Source organism: Hemiscyllium ocellatum, chromosome 35, assembly GCF_020745735.1.
Source record: "Hemiscyllium ocellatum isolate sHemOce1 chromosome 35, sHemOce1.pat.X.cur, whole genome shotgun sequence".
NCBI lineage: Eukaryota > Metazoa > Chordata > Chondrichthyes > Orectolobiformes > Hemiscylliidae > Hemiscyllium > Hemiscyllium ocellatum.
The window spans coordinates 9,651,878-9,679,286 of NC_083435.1; the positions used below are offsets into that span (position 1 = coordinate 9,651,878).

General features: G+C 43.3%; 1 protein-coding gene across 1 annotated transcript in view; it reads left to right on the plus strand.

Annotated features, from left to right (window-relative positions):
- Positions 1-27,409, plus strand: part of LOC132832946 (butyrophilin subfamily 3 member A2-like) — a 408,440-nt gene that overhangs the window by 373,408 nt on the left and 7,623 nt on the right. The window lies entirely within an intron of this gene.

Below are 27,409 nucleotides of genomic sequence, written 5' to 3' on the forward strand. Positions count from 1 at the left end.
TAATGGTCACCTCAATAAATGTCTTTAGTTGATGAAGTCTGCGCGTATATATTTCACAGCGGGAACAGAATTATTTTCCAGGCTACACTTTGAATTCCAGCCTCTGACTGTTCTGAGGGATCTGTATTGAGGCAGAGTTTGAGAACCTACCTGTCACTCCACAGCATTGAACCTCAGTCACTAAACCTGTAAGAGAAATTCACATCCTCACAACACTCTGTGTGAAGGGGTTTCTCTCACTTGGCTCTAAATCTCTTGTCTTTAATCTAACAGCACTTGATTCCCTGGCAATTGGAAACACTTTGCTGCCTCTCCATAAACCGCATTAAAAAATTAGCAACATTAGAAAATTAGTGAAACAACTGCACAGAGTCTGGGTCCCATCACCAAGTCACCCTTCACCTACTAGTGCACAGTACACTGGCTGCAGCCAATCAGCACAGAGTCAGGACTGAACTGAGGGTGTTTTTAGAACATAGAACAGTACAGCACAGCACTGGCCCTGCAACCTTTGATGTGCCGACCTTTTAATCCTACTCTAAGATCAAACTAACCAACATAGCCTCCATTTTACTATCATCCGTGTGCCTATCCAAGGGTCATTTTATTGCCCCTAATATGTCTGACCCAACCACCACCATTGGCAATGCATTCCATGCACCCATCACTCTGTTAAGAAACAACATCTGACATCTCCCCTAAACCTTCCTCCAATCACCTTAAAATTATGACCCCTTGTGATAGCTGTTGCTGCTCAGGGCAAAGTCTGACTATTCACTCCACCTGTGCCTCTCATCATCTTGTACACTTCTATCAAGTCACCGCTCATCCTTCTTCACTCCAGTGAGAAAAGCCTTAGCTCCCTCAACCTTTCTTCATAAGACATGCCTTTCAGTCTAGGAAGCATCCTAGTAAATATCCTCTGTACCCTACCTAAAGCTTCCACAATCCTTCCGATAATGAGGTGACCCGAACTGAACGCAATGTCAAAGTATGATCTAACCAGGGCTCTATACAACTGCATCATTATCTCGTGGCTCTTAAACTCAATCCCTCTGCTAATTAAAGCTAAAGCCACATTGCCTTCTTAACAATCCTATCAACGTGGTGGCAACTTTGACGGATCTGTGGATGTGGACCCCAAGAGTCTAGGTTAGAATGGTGGTGAAAACACAAAGCAGGTCAGGCAGCATCCAAGGAGCAGGAAAAGTGACATTGCGGGCAAAAGCCCTTCATCGGGAATGAAGGCAGGAAGCCTGTCTGGTGGAGAGGTAAATGGGAGGTGGGTGGGGTTGGGAAGAAGGTAGCAATGAGTACAATAAGTGGATGGGGATGGGGATGAAGGTGATAGGTCAGAGAGGAAGATGGAGCTGGAGGGTGGGAAGGAAGATTGGCAGGTAGGACAGCTCATGAGGATGGTGCTGAGCTGGAAGGTTGGAGCTGGAGTAAGTTGGGGGGAGGGGACATGAGGAAACTGGTGAAGTCCACATTGAAGCGTTCCAAGGCAGAAGATGAGATGTTCTTCCTCCAGGCATCAGGTAGGGAGGAAGTGGCGGTGGAGGAGGCCCGGGACCTGCAAGTCCTCGGCAGAGTGGGAGGGGGAGTTGAAATGTTGGGACACGGGGCGGTGGGATTGCTTGGTGCAGGTGTCCCGGGATGTTTCCTATAGCGTTCTGCGAGAAGGCATCCAGTCTCCCCAATGTAGAGGAGACCGTATCAGGAGCAACGGATACAATAAATGCCACTGGTGGATGTGCAGGTGAAACGTTGATGAATGTGGAAGGCTTCTTTGGGCCCCATAAAAAAGCTAAGTGCAGAATGGGACTTGCAGTGATAGTTTGAATTAGAAGCTGAGTTTCTGATCCTATTGCTGCTATTATGAGGTTGCTGTGTATAAATTACCTGTTGTTATTTATAGAACAAAGATAACACTTCAAATAATGAAGCACTTTGGGTCCTTCAGATGTGATAGGTGGTATAACAGTGCAGGTTCTGTTCTTTTGACCTTTGGTTTGTGGCTGACGAAGATTATTGAAAGCCTTCCCTTGTTCAATCATGGTTTCCTGATCATGTGACAAAGAGGTCATCGGCAATCAACAGGATCCTATTTTGAGGAACTGCTTTTGTAGTCCCCTTTTCTATTTTAGAACTTACCGGATACCATTAGCCTGATGCCAACATGAAGGGCAGGGAAGATGAGCAGCATCGAGAGACCCACTGTCAAAGTGAAGGGAAGGGCAGGGATTCTCGAGTCTGAGGGGAAAAGAGACTTCAAAAGGCAACAGAGAGCCCAGGGACACTGCTGAAAGGAACAGAGCAAGACACAGTGACTCAGAGAAAGGTTCCTGAAACCTCGATATGAATGTTTGCTTGCTGGAACAGAAATTAATACTGTTGACGCTGCCACTGATTAGTGCACAATGAAAAAAAAAATCAGCAATGAATCCCCTTTTCAGCAAGATTCAGGAGAAAAAAAATACTTAGTTTTCCAAAACATCTGCAGGCCATTCAGCCCCACTGTCTAAGCTGGTGGTCATGCTCCACATCTGCCTCTTCCTTATTTACCAATCAATCGTTCCACTCCTTTCAGCAGGTCCACTCCCTGTGGAAGCAGTTTCCCCACTCACTGGGGAAAGCAGTTCCTTCTGTTCTCTCCATTTACTCATCATCATTTCATAATGACCTCCCTTATGCCTTATTTATTTATCTGCTGTCTCATATATCTGGAAAGGTACAGTGAAAAGTCACCATAATTTGGCGCAATTTTGAGTTACAAAAAGAATAGAAAGATGTTATGTAAGTAGAGTTCATCTTCTGCAGAAGGGTCTTCAAACACAGCTCCATGGCCTTTGCAGTGAAATGTCTCTGGCCTCAAGGAGTCCCTGCATTTCAGGCCTACTGCAGTCAGAAACCCTAGCCTTGGGCACAGCCACCAATACAGCTGGTGATCCACTGAGTCTCCGAATCCAAGCTCTGGGCCTAACACAGCCCCTCTTCAATGGGACAAACTTATCCAGCATTATCAGCAAATACTCCCTAAACAACCTCCACATTTCTGTCGTGCATTTTCTTGAGTACATCTATTACCAATTTAGGTGCCCCAGGTCCTGCCTAATAACATTGTACTTTTCCGATACTATCTGCTCTTATCTCTCTCCATCAGTCAGGGAGTTGTGATCATGGTCACTGAAATGCTTTCCCACCGAGAGATCTGACACCTGGCCTGGTCTGTTGTCAAGCACCAAACCCAACATGGCCTCCCTTTTAGTCGGCCTATATCTACATATTGCTTCAGGAACCCTTCCTAGGTGCACCTGAGAAAAACAGCTCCATCCAAACTATTTGAACTAAGGAGGTTCCAATCAATATTAGGGAAGTTAAAGTTACCAAAGACAACAATGCTGTTACTTTTGCACTGTTCCAAACTCTGCCTCCCAATCTGGTCCTCTATGTTTCTGTTCTTATTGGGAGGTCTGTAAAAAACTCCCAATAAAGTGACCGTTCCTTCCCTGTTTCTGACTTACACCCATACTAACTATAGGCAAACCCTCCTTGTCCACTTCCCTTTCTTCTCTCCTGTTTTTTTTGTTATATCAATTAGTTCTGTAGTCATGTCATATTCATCTTGAAATGTTAACTCTGGGTGAAATTTTCTTCTCTTGAGATTTAAGACCCCAAGTTTTGTCACAATGGAGAAACTTGCTGAAATAGCGACAAAGAGGCTGGTACCCTGTCACCCTTTATGTGCACAGTACACTGGCTGTGGCCAGCCAGCTCAGAGTCAGTCCCCTGAACTGAGGAGGTTCTCATCTCTTGTTTATTTATTTTTTCTTTTCTTTTTGTCTTTTTAAACCAAAAACAAAATCCTGGTGTATATGCTGGCTGTAACCAGTCGGCTTAGAGTCAGTCCATAACTGAGGAGATTGTAATCTTCTGGTTCTATATCTCTTTTCTTTTTTTTTAACTTTCTTTTTTAACACCAGAGTGGCCAATGACAAGCAGTGCCCTTCTCTCGCTTCTGGTTATGCATTTTTTAAATTTCTTGAAACAGTACAAAATACAAACAATAAGTTAACGATAAACAATAAGCAGTGGTTCGCAAAAAAAACCAGACTTTACAGGGGAAGGGACAACAAGGCCAAAACCCAAACCCCATGGTTTAATCAGGTTTCAGGAAAATGAGGGCAAACCTCAAATCCCACCTTCCTTCAACATAAAGGAAATAGTAACAAACACAGACAAGACAGTTCAATCCAATAAAAAAAAAGTGCATAGAATACAGACTCCTTCAGCAACCCAGTCACCCGTCCCTCCCACCTTCCCGCCACTCAAAGGCAGCTGGCCCCTATGCCCCCTTCTGGCTCTCGGTCCTTCCAGCTCCAGTCCACCCCTATGCAGTGCTTGGCTCTTGCATACCCCAATGCACTATCCGGCCTATGGATTGTCCCTACACACCTTCTGGCCGTCTCTAGGACAGCCGCCCTGCACTTTCTTTGGTACAACAGCACTCAGGACAGCCTACCCATTTTCTGGCTCTCACGGTGACCAGCATCGGGGTGGCCTCCCCACTTTCCGGTTTTTGAGGCAGCCTACCCACCTTCCAGTTCACAGGTCGGCCTACCCACCCTACAGCTCACAGGGTGACTGCTTTCGGGATGACCAATGAGCTTCCCAACTCACAGTAAGGTCTGCCAGACCCAGGGACACACAAAACAGTGCAGGTGATAAACCCAACAACCAAAAAAACAGAGTCACTTACCAAAATCAGAGACCCCTCTGGTACACACAGAGTCCATTACCAAGAATAATGTCCACTCCAGTTTGCAGAGTCCATTGTCAGAAACACAGTCCACAACCAAAGGCAGAGTCCACTCCTGAAGGCAGTAAATGCACTCCCCACAATGGACACACATATGTGCAGTCTCCATAGATGCCTGGTCCATCCACAGAGGACAGGGCCCACGCACAGGAACGCAGTTCATTGTAAAGGTGCGGTTAGCTCACAAGGGCTTGGTCAACTCCTCAAGGCAGAGTCTATTCCAAAGGCAGAGTCCACTCTAGCCTGCAGCAAATGCTCACCTACCAACACACACTGATGTTCAGTCTTTTCAGAGGTCTAGTCCACCCACAGAGGGCCAGGCCTACCCACAGAGAAACAGTTCATTTGGAAAGGTGCAGTTGATTCACAGGAGCTCAATCCAAACACCAAACATTGAAAACACATGCAAAAGGAAAATGCAGACCCTAAAAACCAGAATGCAAGGGCTAAGCCCTGCCACAAAATCAGCATAGACCTTTCTCAAAATAAAACACAAAAAAAGAGTGACACGCAGGCTGTAACCAGCCAGTGAAACAACAGTCCCCTAATGAGAACTGAATTATACCTGTAACACATTGACTGTGAAGATCAGAAATCCATCCTCAATAAAGGAATACCAGGAACAAACTGGTTGTGTCGATCTGCCAGTTTAGGAATCAGGCTCCCAAAAACAAAAACTAACAAACGGATACTGGGTGTGTGTCCAGCCAGCTCAGAGTCAGTCCCTGAGCCAAGGAGATTCTAATCTCTTGGTTTTTTTTTGTTATTTTTGTCTTTTTCGCTCTTTTTAAACCAAAAATCAAACCCCAACGTACTCAATAGTTGTGACCAGACAGCTTAGAGTGAGTCCATAACTGAGCAGATTCTAATCTTCTGTTTTCTTAATCTCTTTTTGTTTTTTCAGTGCCCAGTGGCAAGCAGTGAAGCAGTGCCCTTCTCTCTATCCTGGTTATATATATTTTTCCTTCTTATATTTTTGTCTTTTTTTTTCTTTTTATAACCCCCACAGTAGTGTGTAACAGCGATAGTGCTTGTGTATTCCCCAGCCCCATGTTGTGTGTGTGCAGTTGGAGGACACCGTGAAGAACAAGTGCAGAAATCTTTATTTACATTCCATCAGCAGGAAAAAAGGAAATTCCTGAGTGGCCAGTGACAATCAGTGCTCTTCCCTCTCTCCTGGTTAGATATCTTTTCTTCTTTTTTATTGAGTTTTTTTCTAAAACATAAGTGACAGCTCATTCAAATAACCTGTCTGCCAGTCCTTCCCGCCAGAGACCAATGTATGGCACTGTAAAAGGAACTTAAGGTCAACATTCCCTGCTTTTGAACAAATTGCAAATCCATCAAGTGATAAGGAAAGTGTAACAAGGTCAGCTAGGTGCACCTCATAGAATATTCATTCATTTTGTAGGAATAAACACCTTTCTAAAGTATAGAAAAGTTAAATTAAATGAGATTAATTTTATTTTAGATTAAAAAGTTCCACCATCTGCATGATTAACATTCACAAGATTTTGAAACTGATAACGAGCCAAACGCCTTACTTCCAGTAAATGTGGCTTTCCGAAGTTTGAAACATTGTGGATGAAACATCTCCACAGAGGCCGGCATCCTATCATCAAATCCCCTTTATTTACATGTGGAGTGTCCTTGACACTGATCCAGCTCCCTCAGAGCCAGCTCTCAGAGTGAACACAACCTCTGACCCTCCCGTTTATATATATTTTTTCTTCTAAAGGCACAGTGAATGAACAGCAAGTGCATAGAATATTATTCATGTTCCACCACCAAGAAGAAAGCAAACACCTGAGTGGCCAGTGATAAGCAGTGCCCTTCTCTCTCTCTCTCTCTCCTAGTATATTTTACCACAAAGATACAAACACCTTAATGTGCAAATTCTCATCTGTTACCCTTATCTGACTCCCTTCTGACTCCCAGTTCTGGTTACATTTTGTGTCAGAATGTTCAGAAACATTCCCCTCGAGTGAATGGCACACACACTGATTTCTTTCTGTCACATTTTTATTGCAGCTCAGATGTTTTTGTGTATATAAAAATAATTGAGCTACAATGGCTCAGGAGTGCTAATTCCTTTTTATCAGGATATTCTTTTCCCCACGTTTCTTCAACCAGTTTGAGAAAATTTCTGATGTTTAAATTCAGTTTTCCATCTCCCACTTCATCCTCCTTGTTACACAACCCATCTACACAGTAAAACCCTACAGTACATGAGGCACAACACAGTTTATTAGTCACTGAAAGATAGGAAATTAAATTACTTTTCCTAATACTCATGATAATATTTCTGTATCTTTGTAGGACTGAAACTTCAGAAATCATTCATAGAATGTGGTAAGAATTTATTATTAAAATGTTCACAAGGCAGAAGGAACATGGACTTTGGAATGATTACAAGTAGAATTGAACATGTTACATTTTAAACCTTTTGTTATCAGTTGTTAACGTATTTCAATGATGTGACTAATACAATGTGAGACTAAGTATGTAAGTTAGCTCACTGAGCTGGAAGGTTTGTTTTCAGACATTTTGTCACCATGACTAGGTAACATCACCAGTGAGGGTCTCTGGTGAAGTGCTGGTTGTATGTCCTGCCTCTATTTATAGCTCTTGGTTTCTTAAGGTGGATGATGTCATTTCCAGTTTTTTTTCCCCAAGGGAAGGTGGATGGGACCTCAGTCAATGTGTTTATTGATGGAGTTCTGGTTAGAATGCCATGCCTCTAAGAATTCTCGTGCGTGTCTTTGTTTTGCCTGTCCTCGGATGTGTGTGTTGTCCCAGTCAAAGTGGTATCCTTCTTTGTCTGTATGTATAGAAACTAGTGATAGGGGGTTGTGTCTTTTGGTGGCCAGTTGGTGTTCATGTCTCCTGGTGGCAAGTTTGCTGCTAGTTTGTTCGATGTAGTGTTTTTACAGTTCTTGCATGGTATCTTGTAAATGACATTAGCTTTGCTGGTGGTATCTAATAGATCCTTTAGATTCATTAGTCGCTGTTAAAGTGTTTTGGTAGGTTTGTGGGCTACCATGATGCCAAGGGGTCTGAGTAGTCTGGAAGTCATTTCTGATATGTCTTTGATGTAAGGTAATGTAGTGATAGTTTTTGGTTGCATTGTGTCTGCTAGTTTGGGTTTGTTTCTGAGGAATCAGTGGATTGTGTTTATTGGGTATCCGTTACATACTTATCATCAACCTGAGCTTCAAATCTTCTCAAACATCGCTAACAATGTGAGGCTCTTCACTTTAAGATACTCACTCAGGCCTAGTTTATTTTGACCCAATAATTACAGGAGAAAACAATTACGACTTACTTGAAAGAGGTAGTTTATTTTTATCTATAAACTGATTGAAATTAGACATGGTTTGAAAATGATCATGGAAGAAAATTTACAGAATTAACGTGTTGAGAAGGAAAATGAGAAATTAATTTTAAAAGATTTCTATTGTTTGAATTCCAGCAAATAAATGCTTCAACAATATCAGCATCATGATGCTCAAACATATTTCCAATAATTAGTTTCTTATGTGTTTGAGATAATATATGATCCTGTCTGATATTGAAAACATTGTGTACAATGACAATCGCTGAAAAAAACTGAACTATAAGAACGTAAAGTTTGTTTCAAAGAAGTCGCTGACAAGATTATGTCCAAAAGATATTCTGAAATGTGATTATTTGTTTCAGTCTATTTCAAATTATTTTCAATTGACACGTAAATTGTGGATTTCAGCAAAACCTTTGATAAGGTCCCAAATGGGAGACAGATCAAGATGGTAAAAGCACATGGGATCCAGGGTAACTTGGCACAATGGATCCAAGATTAATGGAAGGAGACAGAGGGTGGTGGTAGAAAGCTGTTCTCATGACTGGAGGCTGCCGTCCAGTGGCGTACAACTGGATCAGTACTGAGTCCATTATTGGTTGTGATTTATATAAATAAGAGAGGTGAGAATGTTGGGCGTTGGTGGGGGTGCAGATGGTACGAAGATTGGCTGGTTGGTTAATATTGAAGAAGAAAGGTCTCAGTTTACAGGAGGATATGGAGGTGTTGGGCAGATGGGCAGATCATTGGCAGAGGGGATTTAATCCTGCAAAGCGTGAGCTGTTGCATTTCAGAAGAAGCAACAAGTCGAGGGAGTACTCACTGAATAGTGAACACTCGGAAGCTGAGAGGAACAGAGGGATCTTAGGGAGCTGGTTCACAGATCCCTGAAGGCAGCAGGACAGGTTAATAGGGTGATTAAGGCAGCACATGGGACACTTGTCTTCAACAGTTGTGGCAAAAATCATAAACGCAGGGAGGTCATGTTGTAGCTGTACATGACTGGTTAGGATACTGTATGCAGTTCTGGTCAGCTCACCATCGGAAGGATGTGAGTGCCCTGGAGTGGGTATAGAGGCGGTTCACCAGGATGGTGTCTGGGATGGAGCATTGCAGCTATGAAAAGAGGCGGGGTAGGTTTGTGTCGTCCTCTTCAAACAGAAAAGGCTGAGGTGGGGACCTGTTAGAGGTGTATAAGGTTATGAGGGCACAGGCAGGGTGGGAGAGAAACAGTTCCCCTTAGTTGAAGAGTTAATAACAAGGGAAATAATTTTAGGTATGGGGCAGTAGGTTTTCGGTGTCTTTGAGGAAGTCCCTTTTCACCAGAGGGTGGTGGGAATCTGGGATACACTGCCTGGGAGGGCAGGAGAGGGGGAACCTCACAACCTTTAAAAACTATGTCATAACATTCAAGGCTATAGGCCAAGAGCTGGAATGTGGGATCAGTGTAGATAGGATGGTGCAGAATCCATCGGCTGAAAGGACTGTATTACTCAATAACCAATACATGGACTACATTTACTTTTTTCTGCAGCTTTCCCATTCAACCAGACTCCGTGACAGTTTACAGTGTGTGGTGGCTCTGTGGCTAGCACTACAGCCTCACAGGATCAGACTGTGTGACTGTGTGGAACTTGTATGTTCTTAGATTACTTACAGTGTGGAAACGGGCCCTTCAGCCCAATAAGTCCACACCGACACTCCGAAGAGCACCCCACTCAGACCAATTCCCTTACCTTTACCTTTGCACCTAACACTAGGGGGAATTTATCATGGTCACTTCACCTAACTTGAACATCTTTGTGATTGTGGGCAGAAACTAGAGCACCCGGAGGAAACCCACGCAGACATGGGGTGAATGTGCAAACTCCGCATAGACAGCTGCCCGAGGCGGGAATCGAACCCGGATCCCTGGCACTGTGAGGCAGCAGTGCTAACTACTGAGCCCATGTAGGCATAGGTGTCCCGATGTCTGCATATGTTTTGTCTGGGTGGTCCAGTTTCCTCTCAAAGTCCAAAGATGTGCAGGTTCGGTGGATTGACCATTCTAAATTGCTCATAGTGTCCAGGGATGTGCAGTCTCAGGAGATTAACTGTGGGAAATGCAGGGTTAGAGGGAGAGGATGGGGTGGTGGGTCTGGGTAGAATGCTCTTCAGGGGTTTGGAGTGATCTGTGAAAAATGGTTATGAGAGCAAACTATTGTCTGTCCATAATCAACAACAAAAGCTGCAGTTTCAGCTTGAGAGCAGAAAGGGAGGAGTTAAAAAGGAAGACAAAAAGTGTCCATAACAGAATGAGAAAGAACTTGCTCTGACAAAGTTACATTTTATTTCTCAGGGCTTCCCAAGCTTTTCATTGTCAATGGATTACTTTTGACATGTGATTGACATTGTTAAGCAACTTTTATACTGATCATAATATTGACTTGTTTAATCTGTTTGAAAAGGAAAAGTTGTATTGAATTTATAAACAGAAAATGTGGCAAAATTGGAATGATTCTGCTAATTAAAATTATTAAAAATATTGACTAAATTCCTTTCTATTTATAAATCATTGGAAAGCTCGTGTTGAGCTGAATGTTTGAATTATACAATGTTACTACACAGCAGGAAGCCATTATGTTAGTCCTGTCTGTGCTGACTCTCTGCCGGGGAAATCACCCTTGCCACTCATCTGCTTTTTCCCAGCAACCCCACAAACGTACACTGCTCAAATAATAGTCTAAATCTTTTTTGAAAGACTTGATTGCTTCTGCCACCAGAGTCTCAAACAGTGAATTCCAGATCCAGATTCCATGTAAAAAAAAGATTTATCTTTGATTTATGAGGAAAAAGAGATGTTCCTTAATTCTCCAATCACCTTGAACTGATACTTGCTGGTTCTCAATCATTTCACCAATGGGTTCACTTTCTGTTCGCATCAAAAATAACACATTGACCATTTGATCCCTACCTCATTGCCCTGTAAGGACACTGCCACTGGCATCAATAGCAGTTTAAATGATGGATCATCATTTAGTGTTAGCAGTGCAGTAGTACAGGTTTCCGGTTGTCAAAGGCACTCTGATGTTTTGTCCATTCAAAATGTTTATCTTTGACAAACTTGTCAAAGACTTTAATACAGTCTCAAAATTGAGAATGAACTTCGAATAAAATCCACTTGTGCCGAAATTCTGTAAAGCTTTGCATTTTGCCTCACGAATGAGAAATTCAAAGTTGTTTTTGTTTCTTGGCTTTGTCCCACAATTTGACTCAGATAAAGTCCCTTCTGCTTTCGCAAATTCACCTTTCAGCCAAGTTTCTCAAAGTTGGTTCATTGTAACCAATCAAGTCATTTATTCAAGTGTTGCAAATGTTTGTCTAGGTTTGACAGAACAGAAACAATTTATCAACAAATATGACATGGCTGTACAATTCTTTGATGATCTCATTGTTTAATTATTGAAATGTTGCAGATGTATTTAAGTCCATTCCAGTGTTACAGAAGTCACAAAAGCTAATATTTCTTAGGTTCTACCAGTCAGTACAACTTGCCAATATCCTTTCAACAAGCTATTTTTTGTCACTTAATTGCTGAACACTGTACAAATGCTTTTTTGGACAGTTTGATTATTTTTCTGGGACACTTGACATATAGAATGGAAGCGTCATTTCTGAGCTTTGATTTTTACATTTTTGTTTTATTAAATTAAGTGTTTATTCCATCTCATCTCTATATGTTTGTTCCTATGGATCCATTAGGGGCAACTGTAACAAGGGACTTTGTTTATCTCAACTACTGAGACATTCCTGACACAAAGCTCGAATCATGATCTTTAAAGTTTTACTCATCTCTCCAATGCCCCTGTGGATTGTCAACAATAGACATAAATTGTTATATTCCCAAACTATTCATTATTTCTTTGAATATTTGTGACATAAAATTTGAACTTTGTTTTAATTGTACCTCTCAGCTTGTGAAAAAAATTGAATTTACATTTCCATTACCATTTTTAGACAATAGACAATAGGTGCAGGAGTAGGCAATCCTGCCCGTTGAGCCTGCACCACCATAGTTGTCCTTAAATACACTGCCTCAGGAAATTGTGTTGAAACATCTGTGTATGTTAAGAGATTCTTTGGCAGTTTTGGTTTTAGATGGGTGTCCTACAGTTCTTTGAAAGCTGCTATCAGAATTAAAGGCCCAGGTTGAGTTGGTTGTTGGGATTTGTTGTTCCATCACATGGGTAGCATGTCTCTGAAAATGTCACCACGTCATAATGCAATCCTGGCCAATAAAAATGGTTCAATATGTTAACCTATCCATTTCTACTGCCTCAGTAACCTGCCACTTGAATTTTGTGAGATACTTGTAAAATTTGGTTTCAGTACTCAGGTGGAATTACAGTGTATTCCTCATTGGTTGGTGTTTGAGGTGGGCTTCATTTCCTCATTAACATTTTGTCTTATAAATAATAAGTCAGGCTTTGGTCCTGATTCGATTTTTGTGAAGGTTATTAATGTAGTTCTCTCAATTCAGGATTTGTCTGTTGCATTTCTATTGAAGATTGGCTAAACATGTCACTTTCATTCTCATTTCCTTCCTCTTTTTCATTTTGGTTTTTGTTTTAAAATAGCGTCAGATAACTGCATTTCAATGTCACCTCTCTCATATTTAATTCTGATCTGAGATCTAGTCACAACACAGTCAGAAAACAGTCAAAGATTTGCTTCCTGTACCATCTCAGTTTCTTTTATTTCTGTTGCATTTCCAATCCATTGAAAAAATCAGGTCATTCCCCAAAGTAAAATCAATTCTTTCTATCAGGAGCTATTCCACTATTCTGACCGTTGTGATACCAACTGATAATATCACTGGACAAGTCAGATGCCAGACTGGAACCCTGCTTGACTGATCACAATTTTTTTTGGAATGCTGCAGATGTCGAGGTTATTAAATATGCAAAAACAGCACATATCCTGCTGAATGGGAAAGATCCAAAAACCCAAAAAGTGCTACAAAGAAGCTTCTAATAGCTACTAAAGGGATAATGAAAGGAAACTTGTCAGGCTTATCAAAATCAATGAGAAGAATGTAATAGTTACTAAAAGGAAAGAGGGCGGTCAGGACTAGTGTTGACCCATTGAAGACTGAAAGTGGCAATATTGTGGGAAAGTGTTGAATAATTTCTATGCCTCAATATTTACAGTAAAGGACGATAGCTTGCCAGAAGTTTTGAGGAAATTAAGAGTGAATTGAGAACAGGGACGAAGTAAAATTAATGTGAGTAAAACATTGGTAATGGGGAAATTAATCAAATTAAAAAGGGACAAATCTCTGGGACCTGAAGGGTGTTAAAGGAAGTAGAGGAGTACATTGTCAATCCCTCATTATAATCTGTCAGAGTTTCCCAAATATAGGAACCATCCATCTGAATTGGAAAATTGAACATGTCATTCCGCTTTTTAAGCAGGATGAAAGAAGAAATCTGGGGAATTAGAAACCAGTTAGCACTACATCTGTGGTGGAGAAATTGTCAGATTCTATAATCAAGGATGGGGGAACTGAACATATTGAAATGTTTCAGTTAATCAGGGAGAGCTAACATGGATTCATGACAGGTAGGTCATACCTGACAAACTTCACTGAACCTTTGAAGAGGGATGAAAGTTGTAGAAAGAGGAATGTTGATGGATGTTGTTTATAGGGACTAACAGAAGGCATTTGTTAAAGTTCTGCAAAACTAAGGACTATTAACTTTGATAAAAGGCCATGGAATTGAGAGCAAATTACTGACATGGCTGGGAAATTGGCTAGGAGACAGGTAACAGAAAGCAGGGATGATGGGTGGGCCCTCTAATTGGCAGGATGTGACCAGAGGTGTCTCACAAGGATCTGCTTTATGGCCTCAATTATTCACATTATTTATTAACAACTTGGATAATGGTGTGGAAAGTAATTATCCAAATTTTCTGATGATACAAAGTTAGGTGACATTATAGACAGTGTTTGATTTGATTTGATTTATCATTGTCACATGTGCCGAGATATAATGAAAGGATTTGTTTTGCGTACTACCCAGACAAGTCATTCCTTGACAGAGTCAATGTTTCAGGCAGAAAGTTCTTGATGAAGGGCTTATGCATGAAATATCGATTGTCCTGCTCTTCAGATGCTGTCTGACCTGCTGTGCTTTTCGAGCACCACACTTTTCGACTGGTGAGCTTTCTTCAGTGTGATGTCGATGTGTATGGATCAGGATTGATTGCTGATGGTAATTACTCCTCGGAACTTGAAGCTGTCTCAAACCTTTGCCTCAGCACCATTGATACAGACAGGGGTGTGTCTGCCACTCGACTTCTTGAAGTCGATGACCAGCTCCTTAACTTTGCTGACATTCAGGGAGAAATAGTTGGCTTTACACCATGCCACGAAGATGTCTGACTCTTTCCTGTACTCTCTCCTGCAGTGGTTTGAGATCTGACCCACTATGGTGGTGTCATCAGTAAATTTGTGAATGGAGTTAGTGCTGAATTTGGCGCCACAGTTGTGAGTGTATAAGGGGGTGAGCATGCAGCCGGTGTTCAGGATTATCGTGGAGGAGATGCTGTCACCTATCCTTACTGATTGGGGTCTCTGGGTCAGTAAGTCGAGGATCCAGTTGCAGAGGAGGGAGCAGGGTCCTAGGTCTCAGAGTTTGGGGATTAATTTTGTTGGAATTATAATGTTGAAAGTGAAACTAAAGTCAATAAATAGGAGTCTGAGATAGATATCCGTGTTATCCAGGTGTTCCAGGGGTGAGTATAGGGCCAGGGAGATGGTGTTTGCCATGGACCTGTTAACCCAGTCTGCACAGGGTCAATCAAGACAATCGGGGAGGCTGGGGTTGATGCTGTGACTAACTTTTTGAAGCATGTTATAATAATGATGTCAGAGCCACCGGATGGTAGGCATTGAGGCACGTTGCCTGATTTTGCTTTTGCACCAGGAATGAGAACCGTCTTCCTGAAGTAAATGGGAACTTCAAAACTATAGTAATGAGAGATTAAAGATATCAGTGAATACTCCTGCCAGCTGGTGCATACAGGGTCTGAGTGCACAGTGGGGGACTCTATCCAGGCCAGTCCCTTTCCATCGGTTCACTCTCAAGAGACAGATCTAATGGCTGTAGCAGTGACCGTGGGTACAGGCCCACCCGAGGCTGTTGGGAGAGGTGATGTCATTTCACTGACCTTCTGTTCAAAATGAGCATCAAACACATTGAGCTCATCAGGGAGGGATGTACTGTTACCCGTGATTCTGTCTGACTTCACTTTGTAGTCAGTGATGTTGTGTAAGCCTGGTTACAAGTGATGGGGGTCTGTGCGATAAGTCTGGGTCTCAAGCTTCGTTTGGTATTGTGTCTTGGTGTTTCTGATGACCTTACCAAGGTTCTAAATACTTAGCAGAATAACAAAAATAAACTTCATCACGAAAGCGAAGACTCCTTGGCTGCAGAACCGACAATGAGATCCTACAATTAGAATTCTTAGTTTATTGTCACGGACTCACATGAGTGAAGTCAGAAGTTTGCAAAGTTGCCCCTTATGGCACCATCTTAGGTACAAAGGTACCAAGGTCCAGAGTCTTCGGAATAAATTAGAAGAATAGAGAAATAAAAGGTTCAGCATTACAGTCATTCAACCGGACCGAGCCGGGTCTTACCTCCAGTCCGCACTGGGCCTTGTTCCCAGGCTGTGACAGGAAGCTCCCTCTGCTCCGCATCAAACTTCAATGACCCACCGATCACTGAGCACTGGCACAGCTGATGACCCATCAGTGCCCGCTGTAGGCCCACTGCAGACCCTGCTCCATGCACCATGCTCCACCACTGCTAATGACACTCCAACACCACTCCGTGTATCTACTGAAGAATTGAAAATACACAGGAACTGATCCTTGCTCAATCTATACTTTAAGAACTGAAAAGACACAACTGTTTCCTGTTAACCCCCATCAGTAAGTTTCCAGTGACAGGCCACATCTGGACTGCGTGAACTATTCCATCCAATCATAGGACTCGTTTCAAATTAGATCTGCTGAATTCTGAAAATTCTTGCTTCCTACAATCCTAACCAATCCTCCAATCCTTGTTTCTACAAACTCCTTCCCCACTCTGAACCACATTCAGGTCAGAGAAATGAACCATTTGCCGTGACAAGACCCTGATGCTGCCTTTGGGAGGAATTGTGGGCTAGATTCAGGAATCTCTTGCAGTGTAAGGTCAGAGGGTTTTACCCATGGCCCCCAGCCAGTCCCTGTTACTGGGGCATTATTTGACATTGAATTGACACAGAAAATATGAGGAATCACGAGGAGTGTCTGAAGGGCATGAGTAAACATTGAGCTGGCAAGGGGAGTATCAGAGGGGGCATAGGAATTGTTTTCAGAGATGAGTTGACAGGAGAGTATGAGGGGCCATGTGGATTAGGAGAAGGAATGAAAGAGTTCAGGAATAGAGAGCCCCTGGTTGTATAAACAGCAGGGGGGAGGAAGTCCCAGAGAACCAAGGCAGGGTCTCTAACCAGCCCCCCTCAGCACTCGCCTGTCACCTTGATGACCCAGGGTCTGTTTCCAGGATCAGTGAGCCCCACTCTGTCCCAGACTTTCCCACTGCACTCAGCACCCCCCTCCCCCCACCAAACCCCGTCCCCAACTCCCACACCCTGACCCACCACTGTCTTTGGAGAGAACAATTGCACAATTCAGGGTTCTTCTTACTGAAGGGAGTCCAGAAATATCCTGACTGGAGCTACCTGCCTCAGTAACGGTTGTGAAAATTTGCTTCTTACCTTCCCATTTGTAATGAGCAATGCCACAGAAGGTCTCCAAGCTGTATTTACCACATTTCAAAATGTCTGTAAAAACCTTTGTGTGGAATTATTTATGCTTCATGTCACAGCAAGTTATTCAGTTTATTTATTATTTCTGTTTTCAGAGTGGAAGAGAATTCGTGACTGTGAAGGTAAGATTTTAACTTAAAAATGTTTACACACACACACACACACACACACACACACACACACACACACACACACACACACACACACACACACACACACACACACACACACACACCTCTCCATACACACAACACCCACTCACACATTGCCCCCACAAACATGAATCTCTCTTCCCCCCTGAACACACACACACATTCTCCTCCCCAGACACACATTGCCCCACCCCAAACACCATACATCCTCTTTCACAGAGGTACACACATCACCACCCTCTACAAATGCACACATTCCCTCAACAAACACACACACACACACTCACACCAACCACCCCACCCCTACCCAAATCTACGTAAACATCCCCCACACACCATAAAACTATAAGATACAGAAGCAGAATTAGACAATTCGGCCCATTGAGACTACTACACCATTTGATCATGGCTGATACGTTTCTCGACCCTATTCTCCCTCTTCCACCCTGTAACCTTTGACCTCATTACTAATCATGACCTCTGTCTATCTCTATTCAAAATACATGCAATGACTTGCCCTCTGTGGCAATGAGTTCCACATATAAACCATCCTCTGGCGAAGAGATTCTTCCTCATTTCAGTTCTAAAGGACCGCCCCTTCACTCTGAGGTTCTGCCGTCAGGACCATGTATCTCCTACTCGTGGAAATATCTTCTCTAAGTAAACTCTACTCAGTACAGATCCAGAGTCCTCACCCACTCCTCATATACTCACTTTTATTCCCTGGGATTATTCACGTAAACCCATCAGATCATGTGGATCAGTTGGAGCAGCAGTAAGAGGCAATGGGGAATTTACAGGAGCTGGGGATGTGATGGATGGCAGTTGCAGGAAGGGGGTGAAACTGAAGATACAGTCAGGGAGATGGGTTCCAGCCAGGAAAGGCAGGAGGGGTAGGCAGGTAGTGCAGGAGTCTCCTGTGGCTATCCCCATCTCAAACAGGGATGCTGTTTTGGAAAATGTAGGGGGTGGTGGACTCTCAGGGGAATGTAGCACTGACAGCCAGGTTTCTGGTACCAAGACTGGCTCCAATGTAACGAGGGGTAGGTCAGGTTCCAAGCGTTCGATTGGAGAGACAGACATTCCTGCAGTTAACAGCGAGAAATCAGAATGGTGTGTTGCCTCCATGGTGCCAGGATCAGGGTTCTCTCAGAGAGGGTGCAGAATATCCTCAAAGGGAAGTGGGACCAGCAGGAGGTCATTGTACACATTGGAACAAATGACACAGGAAGGAAAAAAGATGAGAGTCTGAGGGGTTAGGCAGGAATTTAAAAAAGAGGTCCTCGAGTGTTGTAATATCTGGATTATTCTCAGCGCTACGAGCTACTGAGGAAAGGAATAGGAGGATAGAGCAGATGAATGTGTGGTGAGGAGCTGGTGCAGGGGAGAATGGTTCACATTTTTGGATCATTGGAAGTTCTTCTGAGGTTGAAGTGACCTGTACAAGAAGGGTGCATTCCACTTGAATTGAAAGGGGACTGATATACTGGCAGGGAGATTTACTAGAGCTGCTTGGTAGGATTTAAACTATGTTGGGGGAGCCCTGAAAGATAGTGAGGAAAGGGAGCAGTCTGAGACTGCAATAGTTGGGAAAAGGAGTAATTTGAACAGTCAGGGAAGGCAGGAAAAAAGCAAAGAACGTGGCAGGACTGATAAAGTTCTAAATTAGAGGAAGGCCACTTTTGACGAAATTACGCAAGATCTTTCAAAGGTTTCCAGGTGTACCATTTCAGAATGCTGCTAACCATGATCCTTTACAATCACCTTTGACCTGCTGAGAGGAAGAATTCATCTTCCAATAATCTGAGCATACTCAAAAGGAGACTCATAGAGTTTATTTCCCAAAAAAACTAAACTAACTACAAAACACAAAAGGCCCTAACTGGGGTCACTACACCCTGCCCACAAAGGGCACTTACATTTCCCACACACACCTCTATCCCCCCACTTCCAGCTCAAGCTGCACCCCAAACCCAAGCAATGGGAGAAACCAAACAAAGGACACTGTAAACACAGGGGTATAACCAAAACAGTGAGCCCTCTGCCCACTCCCCACAATATATCAATACCACTCCAGCTCGGAGAGAAAAAAAAACACCGACAACAGCTTCTTTGGGAAAAGAGTGAAAGTACAAGAAATAAAAGCAAGACAAAACAAACCCCAGACACTGTTGTCCATGTCCATAAACACATCGACATGATTTTAAAGTGTCCAAGAAGTTCTTGGCCTGCTCCAAGGAATGAAACGACTGCACAGTCTCCTTGTACGAAATACAAAGCACCGCTGGGTATCTCATCGAATACTGAATACTGAGGTCATTTAAACTTCTCTTAACCTCATCAAATGATTTCCTCTTATGGATCACTGCTGCAGAAAAGTCCTGGAAAAACATTATCTTAGTTCCCCGATAGGTCAGGTCCTGCGGTTCTCTCCCCAACCTTCTGGAAGCTGTCATGACTCTCTGCTAGTCCCTGTAGTATTGAAATCAGATCAGAACCAGGTGGGGACACTGACCCTGACTGGATCTGTGCACCACAACCTGGTGAGCTCTGTCAACCTTCACCCGGTCTGCCTTGGCATCCCAGCCAAGAAATGAGGCAACCAGTCTTCAAATAAACTTGCTGGCTGCCCACCTTCTACACATTCCAGCAGGGCGATGACCCAGATATTTTTCCTCCTACCTCTATCTTCCAGGTCATTGACTTGCTGAGTCAGGGCCCGAGCCTGTTTCTCAAGGGCATGGATCTGCCCCGCTGAGATCTCAACCTCAGTCTCCAATACCGCGGTCCGCTGCTCAACATCTTCAACTCGTTTTTTCAGCACGGCTGAGATGGGCTCCAAGTGATTATGAGTCTCTTGGATCTCCTGGATCAGCTGTCAGATCACTCCGAATTTCTCCATGATGTTGTGCTGTGCAGACATTTCTATCACAGCTGGTGAGGGAGCTGCAGCTGCTGCCCCAGTTACAGTCTCAGGCCCGCCCACTGGTTCAGAGTGTCCCGAGTGTTGAGACTTGGCTGTTTGCTTCCTCTGAGTCATTCTCACACACTCCAAAAAGGTTTTAAACAGTTGTTTTATCGTTTAACAATAATTTCTTTATAAAAATAACTAAGGTGGGGGGTGAAAACATATTACTGCCTTGGGTTGGGGTGCAGAGCTCAACAAAGCTGATCTATTCAGATTGCCACCATCTTGAAGCCCCTAGTAAGTTTGGAGATGACTCTAAAATTGGAGGTGCAGTGGACAGCGAAGAAGGTTACGTCAGAGTAAAATGGGATCTTGATCATAAGGGTCAAAGGGCTGAGGAGAGCAGTTGGAGTTTAATTTAGATAAATGTGAGGTACTGCATTTTGGAAAAGCAAATCAGGGCAGGACTCTGCACTTAATGGGAAGGTTCTGGGAGTGTTGCTGAACAAAGAGACCTTAGATGCAGGTTCATAGCTCCTTGAATTTACAGTCACAGGTAGATAGGACAGTGAAGAAGGTGTTTGGTATGCTTTTCTTTATTGGTTAGTACATTGAGTAGAGGAGTTGGGAGGTCGTGTTCCGGCTGTACAGGACGTTGATTAGACCACTTTTGGAGTATTGCATGCAATTCTGGTCTCCCTGCTATAGAAAGGATGTTGTTAAACTTTATCACACAAAGTGTGGTGTGTGTATGGAAGTGATGGAGGCTGGTATAATTACAACATTTAAAAGGCATCTGGATGGGTATTTGAACATGAAAGGTTTAGAGGGATATGGGCCAAATGCTGGCAAATGGGACTAGATTTATACAGGATATCTGACCAACATGGATGGTTGGACCAAAGGGTCCGTTTCCCTGCTGTACATCTTTGTGACTCTAAGACTCCTCTGGCTCCCTTCAATCCAGCACATCTTTCCTTAGATATAGTGCCCAGGACTACTCTTGTATTCTCGCCCTCCTGACAGAATACCAACGTTAGACATTGCCAACATCCGAACCGCCAACTGAACCGACATTAATATTTAGTGAATTCCGAAATAGGACTCCAAAGTCTGTCTGTTATTCAGATTTCTGAAGCCTTTCTCTAGCTATAAAATTCGCTTTTATTCCTCCGATCAAAATGCATGGCCTCACACTTTCCCACATTGTATTCCATCTGCCACTTCTTTGCCCACCCTTGTAGCCTGTCTATGTCTTTCTGTTGACTCCTTGCTTCCTCAATACCACTTGCCCCTCCACTTAACTTTGTGTCATTTGCAAACTTCACAACAATATCCTCAGATCCTTCTCTGAGATCATTAATATTTTGTGTGGAGAGTTGTGGTCCCAACACTGACCCCTGCAGAGCTCCACTCGTCACTGGCAGCCACCCTGACAGAAGACCCCTGTTACATTCCCCCTGTCTGCCACCTGCCAGTCAGCCAATCCTCTATCCATGTCAGTGCATTGCCCTGAACACCATGGGTTCTTACACCTTGTCAGAGGCCTTCAGAAAATCCAAATAGATCATGTCTACTCAGTAATAGAATCCTAATAGAGCCACACAGCGTGGAACAGACCCTTCGGTCCAACCAGTCCATGCCGAACATAATTCTGAAATAAATGAGTCTTATCTGCCTGCTCCTAGCCCATATCTCTCCAAACCTTCCCTATTCTTGTACTTATCCAAATGACCTTTAAACATTGTCATTGTAGCTGCATCCACCACTTCCTCAGGTAGTTCACTGCACACACAAACCACCCTCTGTGTAAAAAAAAACACATCCTATATCTTTAAAATTTCTCTCCTCACATCTTAAAAATGTGCCCCCTATATTTGAAATCCTCTATCCTAGGGAAAAGACAACTACCATTTACCCTATCTATACCTCTTATTATTTTAGAAACTTCTCGTAAGTCACCTCTCATCCTCCTATATTCCTGTGAACAAAGTCCCAGTCTATCCAGCCTTTCTTTGTAACTCAAACCTCCCATACCCGGCAACATCCTGGTAAATCTCTTCTGAACCCTCTCCACCTTAACAATATCCTCCCCATAATTGGGTGACCAAAACTGGAGACAATATTCCAGAAGAGGCCTCACCAATGTCCTGTACAACCTTAACATGATTCCCAACTCCTTTCCCCAAAGGACTCAGCAATGAAGGTAAGTGCGCCAAACGCCTTTTTCACCACCCTGTCTGGATGTGACGTAAACTTCAAAGAATTATGTCCCTGCACCCCAGATCCCTCTGTTCTACAACGCTGAACCAATGCTGGACCATTAACTGTATAAGCCCGCCCCGTGTTCCTTGTACCAAAATGAAATACCTCACATTTATCCGGATTAAACTCCATCTGCCATTTTCCAGCCCCATTGAGCCATTTGATCAAAATCCCTCTGTATCCTTAAAGAACCTTCGTCACTGTCTACTGTGCCACCAATCTTGGTCTCATCCACAAACTTACTCACCTTGCCTTCCATGTTCTCATCCAAATCATTTATATAAACGACAAACAAAAGAGGACCCCGAACTGATCCCTGTGGAACATTGCTGGTCACAGGTCTCCAGTCTGACAAGTAACCCTCCACCATTGCTCTGTCTCCTGCCATTCAGCCAATTATGTATCCAATTGGCAAGGACACCCTGAAATCCCATGGGACCTAACTTTCCTAATTAGTCTACCAGGCAGAACCTTGTCAAAGGCTTCACTAAAATCCAAATAAACAATGTCAATTACTCTGCCATCATCAATCAAGTTTATGAGATATGATTTTCCTCACACAAAACCATGCTGACTCCCTAATCAATGTTTTCCCTCTCTAAATGTCCCTAAATCCTATCTGTGACAAACATTCCAACAATTTACCCACAACCGAAGTCAGACTCACAGGTCTATTGCTCCCTGAGGGTTACTCCTTATAACCTTTCTTAAACAAAGGTACAGCATTAGCCACCCTCCAGTTATCAGGCACCACACACGTAGTTAGAGATGATGCAAATATTTCTGCAAGGGGTCTTGTCATTTCCTCCCTTACTTCCCACAATGTTCTTGGATCCTGTAGACCAGCTCCTGGAGATGTTTCCACCATTATATTCTCTAAGACCTCTCGAACCTCCTCTTCTGTAAAGTAGCCTGTTTTTAAAACATCAAAGTTTATTTCTCTGCATTCTCCAGACTCCAGTATTTTTCTCCACAATAAAAAATATTCATTTCTTATCTCTCCCATCTCCTGGGGTTAAACACAAAGATGACCACCTTGATCTTTAAGAGATCCCAACCCCTCTCCAGTTACCCTCTTGCCCTTAATGATTTTGTAGAATCTCTTTGGATTCTCCTTAACTTTATCTGTTAATGCCACCTCACATCCCCTCTCGGCCTCCCTGATTTCTCTCTGAAGAATGTCCCGACACTCTTTGTATTGATTAAGAGATTCAATTGAACCATGTTGTCGATGTTGAAAATAAGATTCTCTCTTATTCTTGACTAGAATCTCAATATCTTTATTCATGCATTAGCAGCCTTACTGTTCACTCTAACAGGAACTAACTGCCTCTGAACTCACGTCATTACACTCTTGCACGCCTCCCACTTGTCAGGCGTCCTTTTCCCTGTGAGCAATCTACTCCAATCAACTTGTGAAAGTTCTTGTCTCACACCATTAAACTGTGCCTTACTCCAATAAAAATCATTAACTTTCATGGAAGGCTTATCCTTTACCGTGACCATTTTGAAACCAATAAAACTATGATCACTAGACCCAAAGTGCTCCCCCACTTTTACCTCACTGGCCCTCCTTTGTCTAACTTGTTCAGTCCCTCCTCAAACAAATCTAACAGATTTGTACGGCATGACCTTTCTTGATGAAGCCGTGCTATCTCAGCCCCAGTTTAACCATGTACTTGCCAAGTACTCTGCAATCTCATTCTTAATAATGAACTCTAAAATCTTACCAACGACCGAGGTCAGGCTAACAGCCCTATAGTTTATTGTCTTCTGCCTCCCTCCCCTCTTAAACAGGGATGGTACAATCATCATTTTCCAGGCCTCTAGGACCCTCCCTGACCCCAGTGAGTCCTGAGTGATCATCAACAATACTTTCACAGTCTCCACAGCTACTTCCTTCAGAACTCTGGGGTGTAGTCCATCCAGTCCGGGTGATTTATCCACCCTCAGACCTTGCAGCTTCCCCAGCACCTTCTCCTTCGTGATGAGCACTCACCTCTGCCCCTTGATTTTGTTGAATTCTGGTATGCTGCTGGTGTCGGCCACTGTGAAGACAGATGCAAAGTGCCCATTCAGTTCCTCGACTGTTCTTTCGTTCCCCATTAGTCTTCACCAAGTTTCATTTTCCCATGGTCCATTCTTGCCTCTCACCTTTCCAATATCTAAAAAAAGTCTTGCAATCTTTTTTTAAATTACGAGCTAGTTACTCTCATATTTCATCTTCTCCCTCCTTATTGCTTTTTCAGTTCTCCTCTGCTGGGTTTTCAAAGCTGTCCCATCCTCTGGCTTCCCACTCACCTTCATCATGTTGGACCCTTTTATGCTGCCCCTGACTTCCCATGTCAGCCGTGCCTCATCCTCCCTTTGGGATGGTTCCTCTTCCTTGGGATAAATTTCTGCTGTGCCGCCTGAATTATCCCAGGAAGCCCTGCCGTTGCTGTTATCCCATCTTCCTGCCTATTCTCCTCTGGCCAGCTCCTCCATCACATCTTTGTCATTACCTTTACTCGGGTGTAATCCTGTTACATCTGATTCAACCTGCTCCCCGCCAGACTGCAGGGTGAATGTGACCATGTTATGGTCTCTGCCCCCATGGAGTTCCTTCACCTCCAGCTCCCTAATTACGTTTGCCTCAGTACACACCAGGAAGGTTAGAATTGCCTGTTGCCTTGTAGGCTGTACCACCAGCCTCTCCAAAAACAAACATGATTCTTCAGATCTGCTACCAATTAACACATCCAGGACACCCCTCACGTACACACCTCAGCTCAGACACACACTCCTCCCTCCCCCACAAAACAAAACCCCATTCTTCACATAGACAGACAAAATCATCCCAAAACACACATACACAGGCCGCCACTCACTGGGGAGAGAGGCCAGCAAGAGGTCATTGTCCACATTGGAACCAACGACATAGGAAGGGAAGAGGTTGAGATTCTGAAGGGAGGTTACAGAAAATTAGGCAGAAGTTTAAAAAGGAGGTCCTCGAGAGTAGTAATATCTGGATTACTCCCAGTTCTATTACTCCCAGAGCTAGTGAGGGCAGGAATAGGAGGATAGAGCAGATGAATGCATGGCTGAGGAGCTGGTGTAAGGGAAAAGGATTCACATTTTTGGATCATTGGAATCTCCTTTGGGGTACAAGTGACCTGCACAAGAAAGATGGATTGCACCGAAATTGGAAGGGGACTAATATACTGACAGGGAAATGTGCTCAAGCTGCTTGGGTGGATTTAAACTAGTAAGGTTGGGGGTGGGGGGTGGGAAATGAGTCAAACAATCAGGGCAGGCAGGGACAAGGTAGGACTAATAAATTAAGCTGCATTTATTTCAATGCAAGGGGCCTAACAGGGAAGGCAGATGAACTCAGGGCATGATTAGGAACATGGGACTGGGATATCATAACAATTATAGAAACATAGCTCAGGGATGGACAGGACTGGCAGCTTAATGTTCCAGGATACAAATACTACAGGAAGGATAGAAAGGGAGGCAAGAGAGGAGGGGGGGTGGCATTTTTGATAAGGGATAGCATTACAGCTGTGCTGAGGGAGGATATTCCCAGAAATATATCCAGGGAAGTTATTCGGGTGGAACGGAGGAATAAGAAAGGGATGATCACCTTATTGAGACCGTATTATAGACCCCCCAATAGTTAGAGGGAAATTGAGAAACAAACTTGTAAGAAGATCTCAGCTATCTGTAAGAATAATAAGGTGGTTATGGTAGGGGATTTTAACTTTTCAAACACAGACTTAGACTGCCATAGTGTTAAGGGATGGAGAGGAATTTGTTAAGTGCATTCAGTATGTGAATGTATCTACTAGAGAAGGTACAAAACTTGACCTAGTCTTGGGAAATAAGGCAGGGCAGGTGACTGAGGTGTCAGTGAGGGAGCACTTTGGGGCCAATGACCATAATTCTATTAGATATAAAATAGTGATGGAAAAGGATAGACCAGATCTAAAAGTTGAAGTTCTAAGTTGGAGAAAGGCCAATTTTGATGGTATTTGGCAAGAACTTTCAAAAACTGATTGGGGACAGATGTTCACAGGTAAAAGGATGGCTGGAAAATGGGAAACTTTCAGAAATGAGAAAACGAGAATCCAGAGAAAGTATATTCCTGTCAGGGTGAAAGGGAAGGCTGGTAGGTGTAGGGAATGCTGGACGACTAAAGAAATTGAGGGTTTGGTTAAGAAAAAGAAGGAAGCATATGTCAGGTATAGACAGGATAGATCGAGTGAATCCTTAGAAGAGTATAAAGGAAGTAGGAGAATACTTAAGAGGGAAATCAGGAGGGCAAAAAGGGGACATGAGATAGCTTTGGCAAATAGAATTAAGGAGAATCCAAAGGGTTATTACAAATATATTAAGGACAAAAGGGTAACTTGGGAGAGAATAGGGCCCCTCAAAGATCAGCAAGGTAGCCTTTGTGTGGAGCCGCAGAAAATGGGGGAGATTCTAAATGAGTATTTTGCATCAGTATTTACTGTGGAAAAGGATATGGAAGATATAGACTGTAGGGAAATAGATGGTGACATCTTGCAAAATGTCCAGATTACAGAGGAGGAAGTGCTGGATGTCTTGAAAAGGGTAAAGGTGGATAGATCCCCAGGTCCTGATCAGGTGTAACCTGGAACTCTGTGGGAAGCTAGAGAAGTGATTGCTGGGTCTCTTGCTGAGATATTTGTACCATTGATAGTCACAAGTGAGGTGCTGGAATACTGGAGATTGGCTAACGTGGTGCCACTGTTTAAGAAGGGTAGTAAGGACAAACCAGGGAACTACAGACCAGTGAGCCTGACCTCCGTGGTGGGCAAGTTGTTGGAGGGAATCCTGAGGGACAGAATGTACATGTATTTGGAAAGGCAAAGACTGATTAGGGATAGTCAACATGGCTTTGTGCATGGGAAATCATGTCTCACAAATTTTTTGAAGAAGTAACAAAGAGAATTGATTAGGGCAGAGTGGTAGATGTGATCTATATGGACTTCAGTAAGACGTTCAACAAGGCTCCCCATGGGAGACTAGTTAGGAAGGTTAGATCTCATGGAATAGAG